This window comes from Columba livia, chromosome 21 (genome assembly GCF_036013475.1).
Source record: "Columba livia isolate bColLiv1 breed racing homer chromosome 21, bColLiv1.pat.W.v2, whole genome shotgun sequence".
Classification (NCBI taxonomy): Eukaryota; Metazoa; Chordata; class Aves; order Columbiformes; family Columbidae; genus Columba; species Columba livia.
In genome coordinates, this window is record NC_088622.1 from 3,153,054 (window position 1) to 3,165,063 (window position 12,010).

Sequence of the window (12,010 nt, forward strand, 5' to 3'; positions counted from 1 at the left end):
CTAGTATTTGATATTGCTGCTTGACTGTTTTCTTAGGAAGGGAGATGGTGGATAGAAGAAAGCAAAATGAAATGGTGAGGGCTAAAAGGATCTCTAGCCAGTAGAACAGCACCGTTCATTACAGGTGCTGTGGCAGGTTAAGCCGAGTGTTGGGAGTCTTTCTTGTATTATACCTTCTAAGGGTTCTGGGTGAGGAGAGCTTAAAACCAAGTGGTTTTTTGTCTCCAATCAGAGCAAGCATCGTTTTCCATTTTGGATGTTTTAATCTTGTTTTTTTTCCTACATGCCCACAACTGCCCAAATATCCAACACATTCAATAATGTTCACTTTGTTTTGCTGCAGGTAGTGGAGGACTTCAGTGAAACGCTTATTTTTCTGCCTGTATGTGAGCAAGACCAGTGTCCCCTTACCTTTCAGAGGGTTCTTTTTTGCTGGAGGGTTCTGGGAGAGCAGCAGGCTGGGGAGGATGCAGAAACTCATGCGGGTGCAGAAGACTGAGAAATTAGTTCATGCTCAGCTCCAGACACCCAAACAGGCTTGTGTTCCAGCTGCATGGAATATTTGAAACAAATGACCTGCTCGGGGCTGGAAGGTTGCAGTGTTTATGTATGGTGCCATGGCAACAGTGGAGGAAGTAATGAGATGGGGATTGGACCTGCTGGAATCAACAAATGATATCACAGATTAGCAAATCCTAATGAATCAGTGGCTCTCTCTCCCTCCCCTGCTCTTGCCTGTGTCCAAGCACTGGCAAGCCTGCTCCTTTTGGAGTAGCATTAAAAACTAAGAGTTCTGCTTGTAACAGGGCCTCCTTGAACACCAACCCTGTTACCCTGGCCAGCTTCTCTCATCCTCCAGCCTTCCTGCTGACTAATCACGTTGTGCACATGGAGCTGTTCCTGTGTTTTATAGGAGGCTTCTGGCCTTGATAGTTTGCCTGCTGCTGCCTTGCTGGGGAGATAGATGTTGTGTGGCAGTTCTCCAGAGAATCCGGTGTCCTGATGCTCCAGACGAGTAGTGGGGCAGCTCTTGTTTGAGGCTTTGGTGAAAGTGATTTGAGTCTAGAAGAGTGTGAGTTCAGTAGCTGATACGTATTGTGCTGTTTCAGCAGCCCTGTCACCATTCTTTTCAAAGGGAAAGCCTGTCTGGGGTGCAGGTTACACTCCTGTGCAGCAGTTCTGTGCCAGCAGACACCCCTCCTGTGGATCTTGGTCAGAGCTGGGACAATTTTGAGACAGGAAAACTGATAATTTATGTCTCTGAGCTCAAACAGCCTCCCTGTTGGAGCCTGGACACCAGTCTGTACCTGTCAAATCCATAGCCACAACCAGCACAAGGCAAGTGTTCCCTTTCCATGGGATGTGCAAACATAGAAGGATGTGCATCATACTTTTAAGAACTTCAGCTATCACAACATCTCTCCTGCATAAGGTAGGACAATTATGAAACACATTTCTTAGCATGCTCCACCTCTTCTCTCCCATGTGCTTCCTATGCAGAGCTTATGCTGTTGATGTTATGCCAAAGACTAAGTTGTATTTGACTGGAGAAGGAAATACACAGTGATTTATTTAGTAAAGTTAATTAAAATTAAAAACCTAACCCAAAGCACAGCCTTTCTTGGCATACAATACAGTGCCGAAGGGAAGAAAACTCATTCAATGCTTGCACAAAACACATTGTAGCACTGATCCTGTCCTTGCACATGTTTTGATTTGAAATTATTGCAGGCTTGTCTGCCCTTCAGACAGAGAACTATTTGAAGCAGCTGCCAGATGTTTTGTCTGACTTGTGTTTTATGATTTGCTTACTGCTTAGCAATGCTCTTCCCATCGGGTGCTCGAGCCGCCCTTGTGCGTTCTGCTCCTGTGGCACCTCTGCTGCTTTCCTGCCCCTTCGCCCTGGTCACAAACACATGTAGGACAACGGAGATACAGGTCTGAGTATTTTTACTCAAAGTCTGGGTGTTGCACGTTTGCCACCCAATCTGCTGGCCTCATCTGGGACCTTTTCTGGGACTAGCACAGACCAGCCACATTCCTCTGCTCGCGTGTTGCCGCAGTGCATAAATGTTAAGGTGATTTACAGTCTCCTACAAAAGCACTCAGGGCCTGAATTTAGGCCTGGCTAAATAACCTTAGCTGAACACCCACAGTTCACGGCTTGGGCAGCCTCTTTGGCTGTAACTTAGCTGAGTTATAAATCTTTTGTCGCTCCCTATAAGTGAGATGGGCAATAAATTCTCAAATACAATGAAGCAAGGCAAAGACCTCTGTGTGTGTTTCAGAACTGTGGCAAAGTTAACCTCATGGAATGATATACCTGCTGCATGGTGATACCTCAGGGTTTCCTTTCTGTTTGCCCATGTCCAGCAGCTTCTCAGCCGGTCAGGCTATTTGAGTAGAATTTCTCAGTTGGGAGCAGTCTGATATGCCACAGGTTTACAGGCAAATGTCCTTGGCTTTCTGCACTGCTTGTGCTCCTGCAAAACCACTTCTGTATAAACACAGCATCCTAAGAACCGCATCTGTACAAAACCAGCATCTTAAAGCAGAGGCCTTGCTAAATGGGTTCAATCTGCAGTATTGTACTTAGCTCAGACTTGCATTTTTTAATAATGATGCTTGGGTCCACACTTCTTACGCATCTAGCATTGCGTTTTGCTCTAACGTGGTGTGTGAATGCTCTGCTCTCAAATAGGTGACAGCCCAGAGCAGCTCTGGTGGTGTGGGGGACACAGGACAAGAGACAGATGCTACTTCTGGATAACATGGATAGCACCTTGTTTATCCTGAGGAGGTCCATAAATGCCTATTCCTGCCAGAGTCTGTCATTGTTCCCTCCCACAACCTCTTGTTAAGCCACTAACTATTATTTAGGAGGGCCTAACAAAATGTTACTGTCTAAAACCTGCTTAAGCAAACATGCTCCCCAGCTTCTCATTATGAAGGGTACATGGACAGGCCAGAAACACCTGCTTAAACTGGCATCTGGCCAGGACACAGGTGCTGTGGGGATTTTTCTTTTATGAAAAAATACAGAGGGTTTCCCACAACTGAGGCTCTGAAGTCTTTGCTCTCAACCTTCTCCCCGAGCAGGTACCTCGTTGTGCGAGTGGCCCATCCATCTAAAAGGTAAGTGGCACCTACTGAATCAGTAAGTTAATTTCCTGCACCACGCTGGATGTTTCCTTTGGAAGGGGAGACCACCTCATATTGGTGGGGTCTGTTCCTACTCAATTTGAGGTCCAACAGAGACTTGAGGAGTAACAGCTGTTACTCCAAAACATGATCCGTATTTTTCAAAGTGTCTAGACACCTGGGTGGGTTGCACACATTACCAGCAAAGCCACTTAATCATGTCAAACTTTTTATTTCTATAAAGGCCTAGTTTGGGGTTGTTTTGTTTAATGAGCTATATGGAAACCCAGGGGAAGGCAGTGAATCAAGCAGACAAGTGCGGAAATGTGATCACCGAGGCTGACATTTTGATGGTTTTCGTTCTGACCTCGTATAGACAGCGCACAGATTTCAGGTTTTCAGAAGTTATTGGCTGTGGTGTTTGATAACAACGTTGGCACAGTAAACCCTTGAAGCAGTAAGCTGCACTGGTGTATCACACGTGATCTCTGAAATGCTGTTAAATGAAAACGGACTGAAAACGTGCTGCACCGTAGGGAAGTAAAGCAATGAAAATTAGGTTACAGAATGCTAGAAATGAAGTTTTTAATTGAGTTTGTAAAGGAAAACCTAGAAGAATGAGCACTCAGAGTTTGTTTGTGGTTGCTAACTGTGTTTCAAACTTCATAATCAAGACTAACCATGACCTTCACTAGAATAAATTCGTTTTCCTCTTTTGAAGTTGCCTGGCACTAGCACTAATCCCAAGTATAATACATTTCAGTAAGCACAAGGCATGTATGTTTCTCTGCAAACAGCAAATGCAAATCAAATAATATTATGGTCATACAGGTAGGATACCTGCAAAGCTACACAAGCATGAGGATGCCAAGACAAGCTATGATGCATTTCCCTGAGTGTTTAACTTGCAGTCTAGGAGAATCAGGCACTGGCATTAACTACTGTCTCCCAGATGGGTGTTAAACGGTGTTTTCAGGAAGGGATGAACACTGAAAGAGAAGATCCAACTTCAGAAGAAGCCAGGGTGCAAGAAGATCGTTGGTCAGGAAAAGCCTTTGACGTGTTAATCTCTTATCAGATGCATTTGCCAAAGGTTCAGAGCATTCTTGGGAAAGCAAAGAGGAGGAAAAGATGCAGCCCAGGGGCTGGTTCATTGTTCTGATCATGGACCCAACTGTTTGATAACGGCTGGTAGGTACAAGTTGGTGGCTGAGGCTGAACCTGCAACGTGATGCATCTCCAAAATAGCATCCTGGGTACCTGATCAACAGTTAGGGTGGTTTTCTTTGGTTGTTTTCCCAGTCATCAGCTGGTCCAAATGGTGCTAGAAACAGCAAGAGAAGCAGCATGCTGCAGACTGCTCTCAATTTCCGAAGCCTCTCAGATATCTTTCTTGCCAAAAGCTCTTGGAGGGAGATTGTGTAATCAAACGGGGTTGCATGTACAAACACACTTGTGTACGTCCAGGAGTGCAGGGTATTGCCAAAGTGGACAGACTGTCCTACTTGTGCCTGCCAGAAAAGTCGTGTTTTGTCCAGCGGAAAAGAAAACATCCTTTTTCTCTTTGCAACTTATCTTTTCAGGCTCCGAACTCGTTAGCAGTGTCTCTATACTGTGGCAAATTTGGCCACCTTGGGTCATGACCATGGTCCAGGAAATCGAGTCTGGCCACAGTAGCCAAAACTCAGCTATTCGTCACAGCAGTGACTCTCTCAGTGATGCAGTAGATGCTTCGAAGGTTGCAGAGAGCATGCAAGAAGAAAGGGAGCAGATCATTATTTTGTGTCTTTTGTGCTCGTTGCACTGTAAAAGACGGTATTTGCCTCTAAATAAAGTAGACAAAGAGGGAATAGTTTCATCACTAACATGTTTAATAGCTGAATTTTAAAACATAGGCAACAGAGGTGAGTTGCACAAGGCTGTATGTGAACACTATTTTCAAATGAGACTACCAACTGTAATTGGTAGTTTCACTACATATGGCCTGTGCTCTGTGTTCATGTTTGGGGGCTGCCAGAATGGCCTCATGCAGAAAACCCACCTTAGACACTAGCAAAGTAAAACAGAAGGTCGTAGCAATGTGGGGATCACAGAACCCAGGGTTGCTTCTCTCCTCATAGACATCCCAGGCAAATTATTTTCAAGCTGCTCAGAACTTCTGCCCGTCATCCTTAGCCCAGTTCTTGCCCCTGCCAACACTGCACCAAGATGGTCCACGGCCAACATGACTTTGCTGTGTTCTCCTGCAGCTGTTGCCTTATTGATTGCACTGTCCCTGAGTTTGGGCACTGGAGCACTCCACTGACCGAGCAGTTATGCATTACATCTAATGCTTCACTTAATAAGAACTTTCTGCTTCAGCAAGGAGCCAGTGGCTCCCTCTAAAAGGGGAAGGTCTCATACCTTAGCGTAGCTTGTCTTTAAAGTTTGGCAGCTGCTGTGTAAAACTACAGGCTGACTCCATCGAACTCTTTTTATACACCAAAATATGGAAATATGGCAGCTCCCCGTTCCAAGGATTTTCCTGGAAGGGTAAGAGCTGCCCCTTCAGTCTCACTTTTCAATTGGGTGACCAGTTTGTTTGGAAACTTCCTTGTTGGGGGATACATTTAAAGCAGCCGGACAAAGGTGGGAAGGGAGGAAGCAAAAGGAGACGCTCTCCTGAAGCCAAAATGTTTTGAGGGGGTGGCTGGGAAAGGGAAGTTGTGTTGTTTTGTTTTCTGAGAAAACATCTCTAGAGCCAAGCTAAACAAAGATGCGGGCTCTGCATCTTGTTACCTCTGCTCTTCTTGGGCTGTGTCACTTCTCAGATTATTTTTATGAACTGTTTAATCCAGGGCTTTTATTCCCCGTGTAAATAAATGGTATTTCAGATTCCAGGACAGCTTCAGATACTAATACCAGCTGTCTAGACAAAGAATGGCCATGGACATGGTCATAAATAAAAATAGTCTTGAGGGTTTTTGTTGTTGTTCTTCTCTTGTCGAAGTATCTCCTGGTCAGAGGCGGGCAGGAGAGGCTGGCGTGTGAAGAGCTCACAGCACCCTTCTCGCCTCCCTTGCGATCTCTTGGAGGGGACTGGAGCTGGCTGGGGCCATGCCAAGGGATGCCTGATGTCTGAGAAATGTAAATAGTTTCCAGATAAGGAACCAGGGGATGGAGCTCATGATTACATTGCACATCTCCTCGGATTCACAGAGAAGCGCTGGAGAGGTTTTTGTGCCTCCCATGGCTTCTCTTTGTCAGCCTTTCCCATGCACCTGGCTTGCACCTTGCTCCCCTTATTCATCCTCCTGAAATTGCCAGCAGCTTCTCTCACTGGGATTTCTCAGAGCAAGTTGCAGTCGGTAAAGAATTATCCTCCAGATTTACTGCCCAATCTCACCAGATTGTTACTAAGAGCAGAAAAACTGGAAGAGAACAAATGAAATGACTGATCTAAACCCTCAGAGCCTCTGACAAGAGGTGGGTAGGACCAAAGAATCCTGGACTGTTCGCCAGAACAAGGAAAAAGAGGTGTCCTGATTGTGGGAAATTCAAGGTACAATACTTCGTTTCATATAGCAAAACCAGATTCCTGGCAAGAAAACCTATATGTATGTGATCTATCTTCTACAAACGCATGTACATGTTCATTTTCAGCTGTTCAACATTAAACAATTATCTTCTCTAGCTGCTTGGCAACAGAGCAAGGCTATAGTTAGGGACCTGTGCATTCACATCAACAAGGGATGAATGGCTTACAACAGTGCCTAGATATCAGAAGAACAAGGACTTGCCTTACCATTTTAATAACAGTTGTCATTAGGAATGGGCTTATGCCAAATCCTATTGAGCTCATGGCAAAGCTTGATCCAGTGATCTCAGCGTTTGCCTTCCTTTGGCCTCAGCTCAGGAACATGCTATGTCCAGGGTTTAGCACCTGCTCCAATTGAATCACTCACATAGGTGACCTTAGTAAAGAACTTTGCCTACTGTTACCACCAGTTCAAAGCCAGTGTCCTCCAAAGGAGATTATTACAGAAAAAAAGAAGGAAAATCACAAAGCTTGAAGAGCTTTTGGTGGCTTGCTCTTCTCTTGACTAGTGAAGGCACATCTATGTACCGCAGAGCGAAAAAAGGTTAACATTTTCATGTTACCTTTTAACGATTAGAAGGAATATGCTCATACAGTTGTATTGAATGTGGATATTACTTCAAAAGAAGGAAAACGATACAGTTAAAGGGTTCCTGACCAAAAAGAAGTTCAGGACTCTTGTTTTGTGGGAAATTTCAACATTTTTCCAATACTGTCATTTTTAAGAAATCCCTGGATTCCTGCTCCCAGCCAGCCTTTCTGGCCAGCAGTATTACACACAACGCCAAAACCCAGCAGAAAGTGTCTTTTACTTGTGTACACACACCATGTGTATAATACCTTTGTTTTCAGTTGTCTCTTCAGGCGGACCTGCAGCTTCTTCAGTGTTTCATGTCCATGGGTTCTCCAAAGGCTTGGGGTGTTCCAGGCTGGCCGTGAGCCAAAGCAATTGTAACTCAACCATGACAAGAAGTTCCTTTCTTCTCTGTGGTGCTTTCCCACAAGAGCGTTTTGGGGATCATAATGTTCTCATTTAATACTCCCCACTGGCCTCTGCAGGGTCTTTGCTTTGGCACTATGATCTCGAGGATCTTATGTACTCCATGCGTACCCGTGGAACCTACTCTGGCACCACTCGGGGAAGTGGTGATGCAAGGCAGTGATGGACATGACAGAGAGCTGTGTTTTAGCATCATTTTGCTAGGCTGTGGTCTGCATTAAGATGCAAAATCCAGGACTAGAGCTTTGTTCTAGACTGGAATGTCTTATGGATAAGCTCTGGAATACATGCGCAAAGATTTAGAAGGGGCTTTTTTCACTGGTGTTGCTGGAGTTGGGGCAGGGAAAAGATTTGGACTTCTTTTCTCACATCCAGAGAAAGCTCTGGAAGGCCTGCTTGGTTTTGTTGTTTGTTTTTTTGTTGTTGTTGGGTTGTTTTGGGGTTTTTTGTTTTTCTTTCTTCTAGGAAATGGTCCCTTTTAGCCTTCTCAGGTGATGACAGCAGGTAATGGAAAAAGTACGGAGGTTGGAAAGACAGCAGCATTTCTATGGGCTGGTATGGTTTCTAAACCAGTGTGTGTTACTACTGGGCACCGTCTGGCTGGTGAACCCACAGCGCAGATATATATAGGCCAGGAAAAAACACAGAGGTAATGAAATATAAGTGTCCTACCGTGGGATGTGGTGCTTCTGCCAAAAAGAGAGCCTGTGCGAGGGCTGCCTGGTGCAGGGCTCTCCAGCTCAGTGCGGGCATGCTTCCTCCTCCAGGCACCAGGTCACATCTGCTCATTTTCCTCTAGGAAGGTGAGGCCAGACTGGCCAGGAAGCTGGTGCCGTTACAGCTGTCTCCCAAATTTCCCCATTTTGCTAGCGGCCGGGGCAGAGGAATGGCAAAGGGAAGGGGAACGGGCAGATGGATTTTCCAGGTAACACCTGGTGCAAAATGGACGACAGAGCCTCACTCAGAACAATGGGTTTGTTTGGAGCGGCTTGTCAGGAACTGACCTCTTTCCCCTCTCATCCTCTAAGTATGTGATCCTCAGGGTCCTGATTTTCTTTCTCCTCTCCCTCCCTGAGATGACTTTTTCCTCTCACGTGGCACAGTGACACATATGATGTTCATCAGGTCTCCTTGACATTGGTGCCTCCGGGCTTGGTCCTTGCTGGTGTCTCTATGGGTGTTGAGCGATTGTGAGGGTGGGTCCATGATCACCCACCCCCTGAGCGCTTTGTGCAGAGCAGGCGCACTTAGGACGTCAGTTATTGCTGGGGCTGCAAGGAGAAGAGTTGCAGCACTTGTTCGAGTCCTGATGAAGGAAAATGCAAGTGCAGGGCTGGTGTGGAGGATACAGCTGCATCCTCTGGAGCGCACAGGCTGCAGCGGATACGGCGCTCCCTGTCAGGGAGCTGTTGCTGTTCTACTGGCTGCGTTCTCCGGAAGCCATAGCCATGATACACCCACTAGGAATGAACGTTGCTGACAGCATCTGTAATCAAAATATGCTCTGAACCCACAGTTACAGCATGTCCCCTACTCGCAGCCGAAATCCTAGCTGAAGCAATAAAATGTGAGCAGACGGGGGAGAAGCAAGCTCAGGCTCTGCTCTTCGCTCTGGCCTGGCAAGTTCTGAGAGGGGTCCTGATATTCTGTTTAACCTTGCGGCATCCACACCACGAATTTGCCTCTGCCCACACATTGCTGATGTACTGTTGTAGGTCCCACATAGCAGAGAACAACCGGCCTGCCGCTGCTGTGAGGTTTCAACTTGTGTTGGTATTGTACAAGGAGGGAGCAGAGGGCGGCCATGACCTGGCTGTGCTGCTCAGCATGCCCTTGCCAAACCTTGGTTTTCTCAAGCCAGTCACAGAATTGCCGTGACATTTTGTACACGTGGTGCCCTGCAGCCACAGGAGGCCCTGGGCAGGATTAGCAAGAGGATGTGTAGATAAAGCTGCACAGTAAATTCGGAGTATCAGGGATTGTGCTTTCACACGCAAAGGAAATTCATGGCAGTAAAGTTCCTGAGGGAGGTTGTGAGGGTCTTTGTTACAGGGAGGGACTACGCTAGCCTAAGCACATGCCACAGCATGCTCTATCCCGATTTACAGCTAAAAAAAGAAATAAAGATTTAAAAAGAACGAAAATAAAAGAGAAAAATCATCACACTGTCTGTAACAGCAGAGATTGGCTTCTCATTCTTTTTGCAGAAAAGCAACCCTGCAAATGCCAACAGCAGCCGAGGTCCTGTGCTTCGCGAGAGCAGCCAGCGATTCTCACGGCGGCAGCAGGAGTTCGGGTACACCTGTCTCCAGGTACACCTGTCTCCAGGTACACCTGTCTCCAAGAGTTTGGGGTACACCTGTCTCCAGGTACACTTGTCTCCAAGAGTTTGGGGTACACCTGTCTCCAGGTACACCAGTCTCCAGGAGTTTGGGGTACACCTGTCTCCAGGTACACCAGTCTCCAGGAGTTTGGGGTACACCTGTCTCCAGGTACACCAGTCTCCAGGAGTTTGGGGTACACCTGTCTCCAGGTACACCTGCCTCTGGGCACCGCTGCAAGGAAGCGACTTCAGCCTCCAAATGTGCTCCATAGCTGAGACCTGCCGGCAAAGCTCCTGCATGGAAATCCTCCAGGGCAGAGGTTGGGAAGGTACTTTTCAAATTTGATGGTAACTGAAATCACAAAAATGGGACAGAGAAGGTAGAGGGGCTTCTTATTTTTTCCTTTTTTTCTTTTTTTTCTTTTATTTTCACTTGGCTTGGTTCTAATTAGGTGATGCAAATTCTTCAGATGAACTCTGGGTCTGAAGGGGAATATAAGATTTTATAGAGCCTGGCGTGAGGTTGTGTGTTTTGTACCTTGTCTCCTAGCAGCAAAAACCACATGGATGTGAGAGGCTGTTTTATGATCCGCCAGGGCTGTTGTTGGAGAGGCTACAGTGAGCAAAGTTATTCCAACCACGTTGGATTGCTGTTCCCTCCCTCTTTCTTTCTCTCTCTTTTTTTCCTCCATTCTTTTTTCTTCTTTTTCCTTATTTTTCTTTTCTTTTTCTCCTCACCAGACCAGTGTGAGAAGGGATGGATGCTTTCATCTTCCTTGTGCCAGAACTCTCTCACTGGGCTTGGCGTCAGCACGCTTCTCATCTCTCTTGCAAACCCTTTTCCCTTGCTGGCTGGGATTTCACCAGGCATTTCTAAAGAGGCAGTGAACTATGTTGCTTACTCTTTCAATTGCTCATCTCTTTAGTGTTTCCAAAAAAAAACAGCCCCCAAAAACAACAACTTTGTGCTCACGCTGTGCAGCAACTTCCGTCAGAGGATTTTGAAGCAGCTTGGCAAATGTTAATGGGCTCGGCCTCACAATGCCCCTGTGTAGGAGGGAAGGGCTGTCATCTCTATTTCACAGCTGGGGAAACTGAGGCATGGGGAAGCTATTTTCCTGGGCACACACAATGTCTCAACTCCACCCTGACCTGGGTTGTCTTCCCTTCTTGGCGCTTTAACCTGCTCAGGTTGATTCAGCTTTTGTTCATGGTGGGGATGTTCTTCCCAATGTGCACATCTGGGTAGGGGTGGGGAGGACTGGACTGATCGTGGTGATGGCTGATTGCAATCTCTCATCATCAGCAAACTCAATTTCGGTCCTGGATACAAGCCATATGAAGGTGAGGAGGCCTGTCTGTAGAGTGAGCTTTTGCCTTAGCTCCTTAGGTGGTTTTGGGCCAGGCAAAATATTTTAATCTGTACATGTCCTGGATATTAGGGTGTCAACTCTGCCCCAAGTAGGTGGCAGTGAAAAGTGACAACACTACTTGCATGCAGTGGCTCCTTAGGTTACTCTTTGCTTCCCAGTGGCATGGAAGTGGCCAGGATTTATGTGTCACTGCAAGAGGAAAGGTCTGTGACGAGTTTTTTCCCTGCACAGCCCATTTGCTGTGTGTGGGACAAGTCAGGTCACAAGTCAGCCAGAGTAGGAAGTTTGCGAAAGACACAGACCCCAAAGAATTTGGCTGCTTTCCTTGTGACTATAAGGATACATGATTCAACATGTTAGAGGACTATAATCTAAGGCACTATCTAGGGAGATTTTGAATGCAATGCTGCTCTCATTTGCACTGGTATAAAGCTATCGGTTCCTTGATGGTGATTACAGAGGTATAACTGGTTCCTTTTTGGTCCCTTCACCAGGGAAGTGAGCTGAATGAGGGGGAGAATCAGCAGGGTTCAAACCCCTGCATTTGCTCCTTGCTCCTTTCTGCCAGGTTAATATCACTGGATATACATACAATT